This window comes from Chrysochloris asiatica, unplaced genomic scaffold, assembly GCF_000296735.1.
Source record: "Chrysochloris asiatica unplaced genomic scaffold, ChrAsi1.0 scaffold00211, whole genome shotgun sequence".
Lineage (NCBI taxonomy): Eukaryota > Metazoa > Chordata > Mammalia > Afrosoricida > Chrysochloridae > Chrysochloris > Chrysochloris asiatica.
In genome coordinates this window covers 909,891-925,180 of record NW_006408729.1, presented here as the reverse complement: position 1 = coordinate 925,180, position 15,290 = coordinate 909,891, and the positions used below count along the sequence as shown (strand labels likewise).

The 15,290-nt window shown below is 38.5% G+C and overlaps 1 pseudogene; it reads right to left on the bottom strand.

The window, feature by feature from the left end:
- LOC102810928 overlaps positions 1–11,982 on the bottom strand; it is a 178,188-nt pseudogene extending 166,206 nt beyond the window's left edge.
- Between the last annotated feature and the right edge of the window lie 3,308 nt (positions 11,983–15,290).

The following is a 15,290-nucleotide window of genomic DNA, read 5'->3' as shown; positions in this document are numbered from 1 at the left end:
AATCCTGTATTTTAATTTAAAAATTAATAATATATGCAAGGAAGTTAAAAAAAAAAAGAACAATAAATACAGAGGATTCATTTATTCATTAAATGTTTGATGAAGACCAATTACATTCTTAGATGTCTACTATTGCAGTAGAGTCCTGGTGTGGAGCTGCAGGATAATGCACTGCATTACAAGGTCAGTTTGAACTGCAAGGTCAGCAGTTCAAACCTCACCAGCAACTCCTTGGAAACCCCACACAGTCGGAACTGTTTTGAAGGCACATAGCAACACCAATTGTTGCAGTGACAACACAAGCATAACTAAAAGATTCAATTTTGCCCAATCAAGTGTGTGTATGGTAATTAGAAGACACAATAATGTTATAAAATATTATAATTGTAGTATATTATGAAAGTCCTAAAGAAGGCCACTTAAAATGACCTATGAGGGAGATGGAGAAAAGGGTATGAATATCTAAGACATCTTCCAGAGAAGTATGCCTCTGAATTAATTATGAGACGCTAAGAAGAATCAGATAGCGTAGTGGTTACGAATCGGGCTGTGAACCTTAAGGTCAGCGGTTCGAAACTACCAGCTGCTCCGCGGGAGAAAGTTGAGGCTTTCTGCTCCCTTAAAGATTTACACCCTCGGAAACCCTGTACAGGGTCGCTATGGGTCGGAACCGACTCAACGGCACTTAACAACAACAATAACAAGAGTCAGAAGCCCTGGTGTGGCACTCTGGTTTAATGCATTACATACTGGAGAAAGAAACTCTCTTTTTTACTTCCGGCCATATCCTGTTCACCTCTCCCCAATATACTCTAAGATATCCACCAATTTCATTCATTTGAGAACGAAATAATTCTGCAATCTTCCATATTGAATTCATCAAAAGTGGATCTTTTGGCACTTTTTGCTTCAAAGACTGTTGGGAAAGTAATTAGCTGGCAGAATATAATGCAATTCATATCAAAAGATACTCAAGTAAACAGTTTTTTGAGCCTAGTGTAATTTTTCATAAAACAGAATTTGATATTTAAAAAATATAAACAAAGGGAGAATGGCTACTGAGTAGATCATGGGTAGTAGCTGATACATATATTGCAGCAATATGTGTGTAAATGATCAGATTTACCTTCAGATTCAAATTAGTGTTTACTTTTCTCTTGGAAATGCTTAGAGCAGGTTGTTTAAGGAGTCAAGATCTTTCCAGAATGCCATGCTGCCATTCTTGAAGAATGACCTGGACCATTATGTTATACAGAAGAATGCCATTAGTTGGAACTTACTCCACACCCTACCACAACAAACTGCAAAACCAAGAGAATGAACCTCATTTTCGTAGTTCAGAATGGTGGCTGGCACATCTGTTTTCCAAGCAGTAAGACAAGAAAGGAATAAAGCAAAAAAGGGAACAAAATGGGTGTACACATTTTCCACTTAAGGAAAGTTCCTTGAACCTGTCATGAAATATTCTGCTTAGATTCCATTTTTTGATACTTAGTTGTGCGGCCACACCAAGCCATTAGGTATCCTAAGCAATGCATTTTTTTTTTTTTTAATGTGGCTTGCTATGAATCTAGATAAAATTGTTTTGTTATTGTTGTTGAGTGCCGTGGAGTCGATTCCAACCCATAGCGACCCTGTATAGGGTTTCCGAGGAGCAGCTGGTGAGCTTGAATCACTGAACTTGCAGTTCAAATGGCTTTGCAGTCTGATCCATTAGCCCACAGCGCCACACCAGGACTATTAATTAATTAGTGCCTATTATTTAGCATAAGAGTCCTAAAGAAAGAGGGTAGAGTGGATATTAGGTCTCTGTCATATGTGGAAATAAAGGCATAGTTAATCTTATCATTGTAAAAATGGCATCAGCCTGTATGTGTTTATTTGTACCTTTTTATTAAAAAAAACCCCACATATATGTAACAGTTAGGTATATGTCTCCTGGAAAGTCAAACATTCCATTTGTTTAACTCAGGTCTAAATTTTTTCCAATCTACTATTTTGGTCAGGACTAAAGGAGCTCTGGTAGCGTAGTGGTTACGAATCGGGCTGTGAACCTTAAGGTCAGCGGTTCGAAACTACCAGCCGCTCCGCGGGAGACAGATGAGGCTTTCTACTTCCGTAAGGATTTACACCCTCGGAAACCCTGTACAGGGTCGCTATGGGTCGGAACCGACTCGACGGCACTTAACAACAACAACAACAAAGGAGCTCTGGTAGCTTGTTGTTGTTGTTGTTGTCAGGTGCCATTGAGTCGGAACCGACTCATAGCGACCCCATGCACAGCAGAACGAAACAATGTCCGATCCTGGGCCAACCTCACTACCACTGCCACACTTGAGTCCGTTAATGATGCCACCTGGCTGATCCATCTCGTTGGGGGTCTTCCTCTTTTTCTCTGACCCTCCACCCTACCCAGCATGACATCCTTCTCCAACGATTGTTTCCTCCGGACAATATGTCCAAAGTAAGAGAGACGAAGCTTAGCCATCCTAGCCTCCAAGGAGCACTCTGGCTGCAGTTCTTCCAAAACAGATCTATTGGTTCTTTTGGCAGTCCATGGCACTTTCAGTATTCTCCTCCAGCACCACAACTCAAAGGCATCAATTCTTCTACCATCTTCCTTATTCACTGCCCAGCTTTCGCATCCATATGAGGCTATTGAAAACACAATGGCCTGGGTCAGGCGCACCTTAGTCCTCAAGCTGACATCTCTGTTCTTCAATACTTTAAAAAGTTCCTGTGCAGCAGATTTGCCCAGTGCAATACGTCGTCTGATCTCTTGACTGCTACTTCCGTGAGTGTTGATAGTTGATCCAAGAACAATGAAGTCCTTGACAACTTCAATCTTTTCTCCATTGATAAGAATGTTGTTTATTGGTCCAGTGGTGAGGATCCTTGTTTTCTTGACATTGAGATGTAATTCATATCGAAGGCTGTGCTCTTTGATATTCATAAGTAAATGTTTCAAGTCCTCTTCACTTTCAGCGATCAAGGTTGTATCATCTGCATATCGCAGGTTGTTAATGAGTCTTCCTCCAATCCTGATGCCACGTTTTTCTTCATAGAACCCAGCTTCTCGTATTATTTGATCAGCATACAGGTTGAATAAGTATGGTGAAAGAACACAACCCTGTCGCACACCTTTCCCAATTTTAAAACATTCAGTGTTCCCATGTTCTGTTCGAACAACTGCTTCTTGGTCTAGGTACAGATTTCTTAGAAGTACAATTAAGTGTTCTGGAATACTCATACTTCTCAATGTTGTCCATAGCTTGTCATGATCCACACAATCGAAAGCCTTTGTGTAGTCAACAAAGCATAGGTAAACATCCTTCTGATATTCTCTGCTTTCAGTCAAGATCCATCGGACATCAGCAATGATATCTCTCGTTCCACGGCCTCTATTCGTAGCGTAGTGGTTACGAATCGGGCTGCGAACCGCAAGGTTAGCAGTTCCAAACTACCAGCTGTTCCGCGGGAGAAAGATGAGGCATTCTGCACCCGTAAAGATTTACAGCCTCCGAAACCCTGTACAGGGTCGCTATGAGTCGACTCCACGGCACACAGCCAGCCAGCCAGCCAAAGTATATATAACTGAGCTGTGCTTTCCTATCATAGACATCTAAAAGAAAAATTTTGTAAGTCATCAGTTAGAAAATTATTTGAAAGTCTTAATTATTTACAAAAAAATGTGTTGAGAAGGACAGAAAGACTTCTCAAAGGTCTTAATAAACATTACTTGGGTCTCTTATTCTGTGAAAGAATCCCTGATGGTACAGTGGTTAAAGCGTTCAGGTGCTAACAGGAAGGTCAGCTGGTTGAACCCACCAGCTGTTCCTTGGAAGAAAGATGTGGCAGTCTGCTTCCATAACAATGTATAGTCTTGGACATCTGTAGTACAGTTCTACTCTTTACTACAGAGTTGCTATGAGCTGAAATCAATTTGACATCAGTGGGTTTTTTTTTTGTTTTTGTCCCTGTGAAAGCTGTGTGTGAAATCTTATTGCTATAATTGGATACTAAAACGAAACAAAACAAGACAAAACCAAAAAATAAACTCACTGCCAATGAATCAATCAATTCAGACTCATAGTGATTCTATATAGTTTCCAAGACTGAAGGGGAATAGACAGCCTCATCTTTCTCCTGCATAGTTAGATGTGTTTGTTGTTCTTTAGTGCTGTTGGTTCCTACTCATAGCAACCCTGTCATAAGGTTTCTGAGTGGCTGATGGATTTAAACTGCCAACCTTGTGGTTACCAGTCCAACACCTATTCAACAGTGCCACACCAGGTCTCTCATAGTTGGATAGAGGAGGTTTTAAAATTTTGTATTGTAAACTTTTCTTTCTTCTTCTGAATAATCAGTAGAATAATACAGTAAGATATTATTGAACAGGTTTGAGTGAGAAAAGAAAAGCCATAATAATCTCTTTTATGTGTTTGTGGTTTTTTTGAAATTGCTTCTGCAAAGATTAAATTTCATATCAAAGCTTTGCAGTAAAAAGCAGCTAGTAATATAATAGTTCCTTGCTGGTCTGGTCACAACCTACTCATTCAAACATAGACACTTCAATATTCTTGGCAGAAAATAAAAACCTTTCTCCCCTGTTTACACAAATAATACCATGCTAGCGAACCTTTATTAATCCTAGCTTTGTGAAATGAAATTTGAAAATCTCTAAACATCTTTTAATTCAACTTTCTCCAGTAGAAAGAGATAAGACAACTGTTTTATTATTCAAAGACCATGTGTCTGTACACAATCTGTTTTGATCTCTGTGTCATTGTTTTATTGATGAAATGCTTGCTTTGCAGAGACAAGAGTTTGATTTTATAACTCTGTCTGCCAGTCATTCCTCTGAATGGTGCTGGTGAACAGATGTCTGAGAATCTATATTGAGGGATGGCTTCTGCATGCCAGATGATGCCTTCTTTCTAATACTGTGTAAGTCTACAATATTCCTTGTAGAGTCCCTTAATCTCTTCATTATTCCATGTTACTAAGCAGGCCACAACTGCTAGCTGCTGAATGGAGTATTTGTTTCACACACTTTGCATTACATTTAAAAAGGACTAGATTTTGTAATGTCACAGATGGCATGGAATAAACAAGGTCACATGGATGTGGCAATAGTTGGACTCTGTGCTTTCAAGTGAGATTTTCTGAGCCCCTGTCTGTGGCATTGTTTAATGTGAGCTTTTTTCTTATTTTTTTCCTGAAAGTCTGCTACCATGTTAGGATATTATGTATCCATTCTACTGTTTTAGGCATTCTGAGAAATATCACAGAAAATTAAGAAATGATTTTTGACTAATTCATTTATCCTAATTCAGGAAATAATTACCCACTGCCATAAAGTCTATACTAACTAGTGTGACCTGATAGGATAGAGCAGAATTGCAGCTTAGGGTATCTGAGACTGTAAATCTTTATGGAAATGGATAGCCTCACTTTTCCCCTGAGGAGTGGCTGGTAGGTTTGAACTTCTGATCTTGCAGTTAGTAGCCTAACACTTAACCCACTGTGTCACCAGGGCTTCTTGGGAAGTAATTAACCTAAAGCATACTAGATATTTCCTGTTTTGCTTTTCATCCATCCTCAAGAATGGAAGATTCTTTTACCACATGAGGTTGCATCTGTTGATATAGAATTTCCTTCCAGCCTCTCTTGCACCTAAGCATGGCTCTTGACCCAGCTCTGACAAGATATGCAAGCCCAGATGTAAGAGGGATTGCTTAGAATTATTTCTGGTGATAGCAAGACAGTGGCACTGCTGGATCTATTTTCCAGAAGAAACAGGCAACAGAGGTAGGATGTGGACTAGGAATACTCAGTGGCCAGCATTGCTGGCATTGATGGAGCTATATGAGGTATCTGGATTGATGGGTGGGTGGCAGCCAAAATGATTTCATGAGACCACTTCTAGGATGTGGATTTGCACATAGTTTTTCAGTTGGGAAACCTTTAAGAGTATTTTCTGTGCTCTTCTGGAGATTTGATGAATTATTCAAGATATGTATCATAGTGAGAATTAATTTCTATTGCTTGTAGCTATGCATTATATGTCTGATTAATATAAGACACTTAACATGATAACACCTTTAATAATTAAAGCCCCAAACTAAACCTGTTGCCTTCAAGTGCCTTCTAATATATAGTGACTCTGAAGTTCTGATGTAGTATAAGCACTGTAGGATAAGCGCTAGACTGCTAATCTCAAGGTTGGTGGTTCAAACCCACCATTCACTCTTTGGAGAACCTGTACTGGGTTGATATGAGTCAGACCTAACTCAACAATATTTAACAACAATAGCAACATAGAGTAGAATTAACTCATAGGATTGCCCAAGGCTGAAATCTTTATCTAAGTAAACTGCCACATCTTTCTTCCAAGGAGAGGCTGGTGGCTTCAAACTGCTGACTTCAGTGTTTAACCACTTCACCACCAGATATCCTTTTAGTGAACAGCAAAAGAGTAAAATATAAATTTTTGAGTAGATGTACTAATTTAATATTGAGGTTGACAGGGCCTTAAAAAGATAGAAATGTTTTAGAAGAGGTAGTTGTTGAGTTTTGCAACTTTGATTCATTCAACAAATACCACAAACTGCTAATTATATACTAGATTTGGAATAAGGTTCTTATGATAACAGAGTGTGCAAACCCAACACAAACCTTGCCTCATGAAGCTTCAGCCCAGTGGGGAAAAATTATCCAAGTATTTACAATAGCTCTTGCAACAACTCTATTTGGAGAAGTAAGAGGATTCAAGGCCATTTATATACTAGAACAGTCAGATGAGGCTCCCAAAAGAAGTGATTTTAAGAAGAAAACTGAGTGATGTATAAACTAAAGTCAACTGATGGAGGAGGATCTTAGGGTGTAAAGTATCAGGTTGTTGTTGTTAGGTGTCATCTAGTTGGTATCTACTCATAGCCACCGTATGAACAACAGAATGAAACACTGCACGATCCTGGGCCAACCTTATAATCATTGCTACGAAAATGTAGCATTTGATGCTGCCACTGTGCCAATCCATCTCATTAGGGGTCTTCTTTTACTCCGACCCTTCACTTTACCAAATGTGATATCCTTCTCCATTGACTGGTTCCTCCTGACAATATGTCTGCAGTATGAAAGACGAAGTCTGGCCATCTTCGCTTCCAAGGATCACTCTGGCTGAACTTATTCCAACACAGATCTATTTCTGCTTTTGGCAGCCCATGGTACTTTCAATATTCTCCTCCAACACCATAACTCAAAGGCATCAATTCTTCTATGGTCTTCCTTATTCACTGTCCAACTTCTGCATGCATATGAGGTTATTGAAAATACCATGGCTTGCGTCAGGTACACCTTACTCCTCAAACTGACATCTTTGCTCTTCAACACTTTAAAGAGATCTTGTGCAACAGATTTGCTCACTGCAGTATGTCATTTGGTTTCCTGAATACTGGTCCCATGAATGTTGATGATTGATCCAAGCAAAATGAAGTCATTGAAAACTTCAATCTTTTCTCCATTTATATGGATGATAGTTATTGGTCCAGTGGTGAAGATTTTTGTTTTCTGTACATTGAGGTGCAATCCATACTGGAGGCTGTGGTCTTTGATCTTCATCAATAAGTATTTTAAGTCCTCTTATTTTTCAGCAAGCAGAGTTGTATCACCAACATATTATAGGTTGCTAATGAACCTTCCTCCAATCCTGTTGTCACTTGTTTTGTTTTTCATATAATCCAGCTTCTCTGATTATTTGTTTAGCATACAGATTGAATAAGTATGGTAAAATAATACAACCCTGGCTCACACCTTTCTTAATTTTTAACCATTTGATGTTCTTTTGTTCTGTTTGAACAATTGCCTCTTGGTCTTTGTACAGGTTCCTCATGAGCACAATTAAGTGTTCTATAATACTCATACTTCTCAACGTTGTCCATAGCTTGTCACGATCCACACAATCAAAAGTCTTTGCATAGTCTACAAAGCACAGGTAGTCATCTTTCTGATATTCTCTACTTTCACCCAAGATGTATTTGATATCAGCAATGATACCCTTGTTCCACATATCAGGTAGAGATCAGCATATCTAAAAGCATTAGAGTGAGAGTGGCATATGGGAAAAATTGAAACATTTTCTATATGGTTGAAATGTAGAGTACTGAAATGGAGGATGGCTTATAATTATAGGATTATAATTATGGAATCATAAATTCTATAATTTAATATAATTCTATAATATCTTATGATGTTGGTGTTGGTTGTATATCATGGAGTCAGTTCCAACTCATAGAGACCCTGCATAGGAACAGCTGGTAGTTTCAAACTGCTGACCTTGAGGTTAGCAGCCTGACTTGTAACCTCTAGGCTACCAGATCTCTTTAAAATATCTTATAGATAATTCTGAGATTATCTATAAGATCGTGATAATTTTTATTCCATATTTAGCAAGCACTATGTTAATTTTTCCCTTTCAGTGGAGCAAGTGGTTAAGTACTCAACTACTAGCTAAATATGTTATTTTTTTCCCTCTCAATGGAGCAAATGGTTAAATACTCAGTTACTAGCTCAAAGATTGGCAGTTTGAGGTACCTTGGAAGTCCAGTCTGGTGATTTGATTAGTTTTGGAAGGCCTATGTAACAGTTCTACTCTGCACACATAGAGTTAGCATTGTCAAAATTGACTAAATGGCAACTAATAACAACAACATGGAGTCCTGGTGTGGTGCTGTGGGTTAATGTGCTGGACTGCAAGTTTGATGGTTCAAGCTCACCAGCTGCTCCTTGGAAACCCTATATAGGGTCAATATAATTTGGAACCTACTTGATGGCACTTAACAACAATAATAAAAACAACATAGTATTTAATGGTTTTGATGCATGCTGCTACTGCTGCTGACTAATAGCAATTCTATGTACATATATCCTCTTGAAAACTCTTATATATTTGTGGGTATGCTCCTAATCTTCCTTCCATACCTGCTCAGCCTATGTATCTGTTCATGCATCTACCCAGAGAACACTGCTGTTTCCATGTTGTGTATTTCACACTATTTACCTCATCCTCTTTAACCTGCACATACCTTCGTATGTCTTCACTTGTCTTTTTCATTCTTTCAGTTTGTCTCTTCTTTTATATGGTCCTCTCTATCACTTGAGTTAACATGTATGTACCCTCTAGCCAGTAAATAACTCTCCCTTCCTTCCCAATCCTCATACCCATCAAACAATATTTCTTTTAGCATGAAAACCTTCTTTGGGGGCTTACAATAGTGGCTTCTTACAATATTTACAGTTTCATCATTATTCTTCATCGTTTCATAGTATTCCATTATGTGTATGTACTGAAGCTTTTTACCCATTCTTTCTTTAATAGGTATTTAGACTGACTCCATCTTTTTGCTATTGTGAATAGTGCTGTGATGAACATTGGTTTGCATATATTTATGTCCTGGCTCTTGTTTCTTGTAGATATATACCCAGTAGAGAGATTGTTAGATCATAAGGTAATGCTATTTCCAATTTTCAGAGGAAACACCACATTGTTCTCCAGAGAGCTTGAACCATTTTACAGTCCCACCAGCAATGTAGGTGTATACCTAGCTCTCTACACAAGCATTTATTGTTTTCTGTTTTTTTTTTTTTTTAAACTTTGCTATTAATGTTGATGTGATATGATATCTCATTGCTGTTTTCATTTGAATGGAAACCCTATACAGGGTCAGCATGAGTCAGAACTGACTCAATAGAACTTAACAACAACATTAGGAATGAGTTCAAAGAGCTGAACAGAAAATCTCAAAGGGCCGCTCAAGAAGACAAAGTCAAATATAATGAAATGTGCAAAGATCTGGAGTTAGAAAACAAAAACGGATGAACACACTCCGTATTTCTAAAGCTGAAAGAACTGAGTTAAACATTCAAGCCTCAACTTGAAATACTGAAGGATTCTTTGGACAAAATATTGAATGATTTAGAAACCATCAAAAGAAGATGGAAGGAATACACAGAGTCACTGCATCAAAAGGATATGGTCAATGATCAACCTTTTCAAGAGGCAGCATATTATCAAAAGCCAATGGTACTTAAAGAAGAAGTCCAAATTGCACCAAAGACATTGGCAAAGAACAAGGCTCTAGGAAGTGATGGAATGCAAATTGAAATCTTAAAAAAAAAAAAACCAAAAAAAACTAATGCAGCACTGGAGGCACACATTCATCTATGCCAAGCATTTTGGAAGACTGATACCTGGCCAACTGATTGGAAGAGATCCATATTTGTGCCCGTTTCAAAGAGAGGTGGTGCAACAGAATGCAGAAATAATTGGACAAATTCATTAATATCATATGCAAGTAAAAATTGTTAAGATAATTTAAAAAATAGCTGTAACAATACATTTGCTGTAAACTTCCTGAAATCCAAGCCAGATTCAAATGAGGACGTGGAATGAGTAACATCATTGCTGATGTCAGATAGATCTTGGCTGTAAGCAGAGAATACCAGAAATATGTTTACCTGTGTTTTATCGATTTTGCAAAGGTTTTTGACTATATGGATCATGACAACCTATGGCCAGTATTTCAGAGAATGAATATTCCAAAACACTTAACTGTGCTCATGAGGAACCTGTACATAAACCAAGAAACAATTGTTAGAATAGTAAAATGGGACAATGAATGGGTTAAAATAAGGAAAGTTTTGCATCAGGGTTTTATTTTTTCACCATACTTATTCAATCTGCATTCTGAGTAAATAATCAAGAAGTTAGATTATATGAAGAAGAAAACGGCCAATCAGAATTAGCTTGGTAACCTGGGATATGCAGATGATACAACCTTGCTTGCTGATAACAAAGAGGACTTAAAATATTTACTGATAAAGAAAAAGATTACAGCTTTTGGTATTGGTTACACCTCATTATAAAGAAAACAAAAATCTCATCACTGGAGCAATAAATAAAATCATGATAAATAGAGAAATGATTGAAGTTGTCAAAATGTTCATTTTGCTTGCGTCCACCATCAACACTCAGGGAAGCAGCAATCAAGAAATCAAGTGACATATTTCATTAGGCAAATCTGCTACACAAGACCTTTTTAAAGTAGTTAAGAGCAAAGATGTCAGTTTGAGGACTGAAGTGCACCTGATCCAAACTGTTATTTCCAATTGCCTCATGTGTATGTGAAAGTTGAACAATGAATAAGGAAGACCATGGAATAATTAGTGCATTTGAGTTATGGTGTTGGAGAACAATATTAAAGGTACCATGGACTGCCAGAAGAACAAACAAATCTGTGTTGGAAAAACTACAACGAGAATGCTCCCTTGATGTCAAGATGGCCAGACTTAGTCTCTCATACTTTGGACATATTATTAGGAGGGACCAGTCCCTGGAGAAGGGCATTATGCTTGATAAAGTGGAAGGTCACCAAAGAAGAGGAAGACTCCCAACAAGATAGATTGGCACAGGGGCAGCTGCAATGGGCTCAAGCTTAGCAATAATTGTGAGGATGGTGCAGGAGAGGTTGGTGCTTCCTTCTGTTGTACATAGGGTTACTATGAGTCTGAATCAACCCTAAGGCAACTAACAACAAGAAGACAGCTTTACAAAGAAAACCAAAGGGTGTTCTTTGGACTGAGATCCAACAAAAGCAGATAACAACCTGAAATTGATATAAATACATATACATAGTTATCTTTTATGTTGTTAAAAAACACACACACACACACACACACAAAAAAATTTGCAACGCAGTCAGTGGTCTCACAAAATTTTGTCATTTGACTTCCAGCATTATTTTTATACTTGAGTTGTTTTGATAACCATTTTGCACAAGCTTCTTGAGATCCAAGTCTGTCGTGAATTATTTCACAGGTAGAGCCATGGCTGATTTGCAAATGATTTGGCATATAATCCGCTGTCACACGTCTGTTTAACAGGATCATTTTACATGTATACTCAGTGTTGTCATCAGTCATGGATGTGGAAGGGCATTTTTATATAATAGGAGCGAGGATAAATTTTGACTCACACTCATATATATGGAGTCTTGGCGTAGTGATGTAGGATAAGCACTGGACCACAATGTCAGTTTGAACTGCAAAGTTGGCAGTTCAAACTCAACAGTCACTCCTCAAAAACCCTATAGTAGGTTGCTTGACAACAGCAACATATACATTTATATTAGATAGTCCTGGTGTGGCACTGTAAGGTAAGCACTGGACTGCTAACCACAAGGTCGGTCATTTCACTGCTCCTCAGAAATCCTTTACAGAATCACTATGCACTGGAACTGACTTGATGACACAACTTACATATTTTGTAGAAAATATTCCCTCAGTACTTGTAAAAATTTCGAGGGGTGAAAATCTCTACCTGTGAATTATTTACCTTTTAAATTTGTTTTTAAGGGAAAGAGTCTATGTTTTTGCTCTTTCTTTCTTTATTGGCAAGTCTTTCTGGCTCAAATCAGGCTCTGTGAGCACAGAAAGTGTGGGACTGTGATACAGTAAAACATATATGTGAAAGATTGTATCTGAAAGTTTAATCAGCCAAAAGCCCTGCAGGAAACAGCTCACATTAGGTGGTTAATAAAGGGCTATTCACAAAGCTATTTCAAGGGTATAAGGAAATCTAAGAGATGGTTTGTTGTTAAGTGCCATCAAGTTGGTTCTGACCCATAGCAATCCTGTATATGGCTTCGAAGGAGTGACTGGTGAGCTTGAACCACTGACCTTGCAGTTCATATCAACCTTGGAGACCAGAGTATTAACCCGCAGTGCCATATCAAGACTCTCTTCGAGATGGTCCAGAACCTTTAAGATTGGTAGAGCAGGGAGCCATTACCATTAAATGAGTAAGATGAAAAAGAAGGGACCAGAGAAGAGAGCTTTTCTTTCTGAAAGTGAAGAGGACTTGAAGAATTTACTGATCAGTGTCAAAGACTGCAGTATGAATTATATCTCAGTATAAAGAAAACAAAACTCCTCACAACTGATCAACAAGCAATATCATGATAAATGGAAAAGAGATTTATATTTTCAAGGGTTTTGTGGTACTTGAATCCATAATCAATGTCCCTGGAAACAGCAATCAAGAAATCAAACAAGTCTGCTTGGACAAGTCTGCGGCAAAAGACCTCTTTGAAATGTTAAAGAGCAAAGATGTCATTTTGAGCACTAAGGTACAGCTGGTCCACATGCATGCGAAAGATGGATAATGAATAAGGAAGACCAAAGGAGAATTGATATCTTTGAACTATGGTGTTAGAAAAGATTTTGCATAGTATCATGGACTTCCAGAATAACAAACAAATCAGTCTTGGAAGAAGTACCAAAAAGCTCCTTAGAAGTGAGAATGACGAGATTTTGTCTTTTGTACTTTGGACATATTATCATGAGGGACCAGTTCATGGAGAAGGACATCATGATTGGTAAAGTGTATAGCTAGCAGAAAGAGAGGATGATCTTCAGAAAGATGGATTGGCATTGTGGCTGTAACAATGAACTCAAACATAGGCATGATTGTGAATATAGCACAAGACTAGACAGTGTTTCATTTTGTACAAAGGGTCACTAAGAGTTGGACTGTCCTGGATGACACCCAACATCACCCACAAAGTATAGAATAGTGTACACAGCAGGCTGCCTGACAAAACTCTTTTGTAAAAAGAGGCAGTCAACCCACACTAGTCCAGTATGGAGTATGTCAGGTCAATAAATAATCTGATTCACTCTTTCCTCTCCTTCAAATCCTTTACTATGTCTCCCATTGACTAGAGAGCAAAGGATCCCACACATGTCACCTGCCTGGAACATAGAGCAAGGTAGAGAAGGGAGGGGAGAGAATCTAGAGCACAGAGCAAAAGAAAACTTGAACAACATATATTTAAAAACAATACCACCACCACCACCATGGCTCAATATATGTGTCACTTGTGAAATATTGAACAGTATTGCAGTTTTAGAGGAAGAAATTCTTTTTGTTTGTATTAGTCAGAGACAACAGATTTTAGTTGGATTGTTAGTCTGACAAAAAGTGTTGAGAGGGGACTTTCATTAAGACGGTGGGATAGGCAAACACGTAATTCTAGAAGCTGGGGTCTATGAAGAAAAATGAGGCATTAGGATTGGAGGAAGACTCATTAATAACCTGAGATATGCAGATGATACAACCTTGCTGCTGAAAGTGAAGAGGACTTAAAATATTTACTGATGAAGATCAAAGAGCACAGCCTGCGGTATGAATTACATCTTAATGTCAAGAAAACAAAAATCATCACCACTGGACCAATAAACAACATTCTTATCAACGGAGAAGACTAAAGTTGTCAAGGACTTCATTCTTCTTGGATCAACTATCAACACTCATGGAATCAGCAGTCAAGAAATCAAACGACGTATTGCATTAGGAAAATCTGCCGCACAAGACCTTTTTAAAGTGTTGAAGAGCAAATATGTCAGTTTGAGGACAAAGGTGCACCTGACCCAAGCCATGGTCTTATTTTCAATAACCTCACATGCATGCGAAAGCTGGATAGTGAATAAGGAAGACTGTAGAAGAATTGATGCTTTTGAGTTATGGTGTTGGATGAGAATATTGAAAGTGCCATGGGCTGCCAAAAGAACCAATAGATCTGTTTTGGAAGAAGTGCAACCAGAGAGCTCCTTGGAGGCCAAGATGGCCAAACTTTGTCTCTCATACTTCAGACATATTGTCAGGAGGGACCAGTTGCTGGAGAAGGACATCATGTTTGGTAACAGGGAGGGTCAGAAAAAAAGAGGAAGACCCCCAACGAGATGGACTGACCAAGTGGCAGCATTGATGGACACAAACGTGGCAACAATAGTGAGATTGGCCCAGGATCAGACAGTGTTTCATTTTGCTGTGCATAAGGTCACTATGAGTGGGTACCGACTTGATGGCACCTAACAACAACAACAACAAAAATAAAAGAGATCAAATGAACAGCCAGGGAGGACAATCCTGGAGATCAAATGAACAGTTATGGAGGACAATCCTGGAATCCTGAGATTCAGAGGAAAGGTTAGAGAAGTGTTTGTGAAGGAAGGAGACTGAGTGGTAAATGGACAGATGGCAGTCTGATGGTGCCAAGTCACATAAATTAAAGAAAAGGAACAATTCCTTCTTGATTCCCATACTACCCTGGATAACAGAGGTAAGGTTGGTCCCTACCTTCATGTGCCTCCAGCACAGACCCTGCTATCTGGGAATTCTGAGTTTGAGCTAGTGTGAGATGGGTGCCCATTGTGCTGCCTTGGTATCT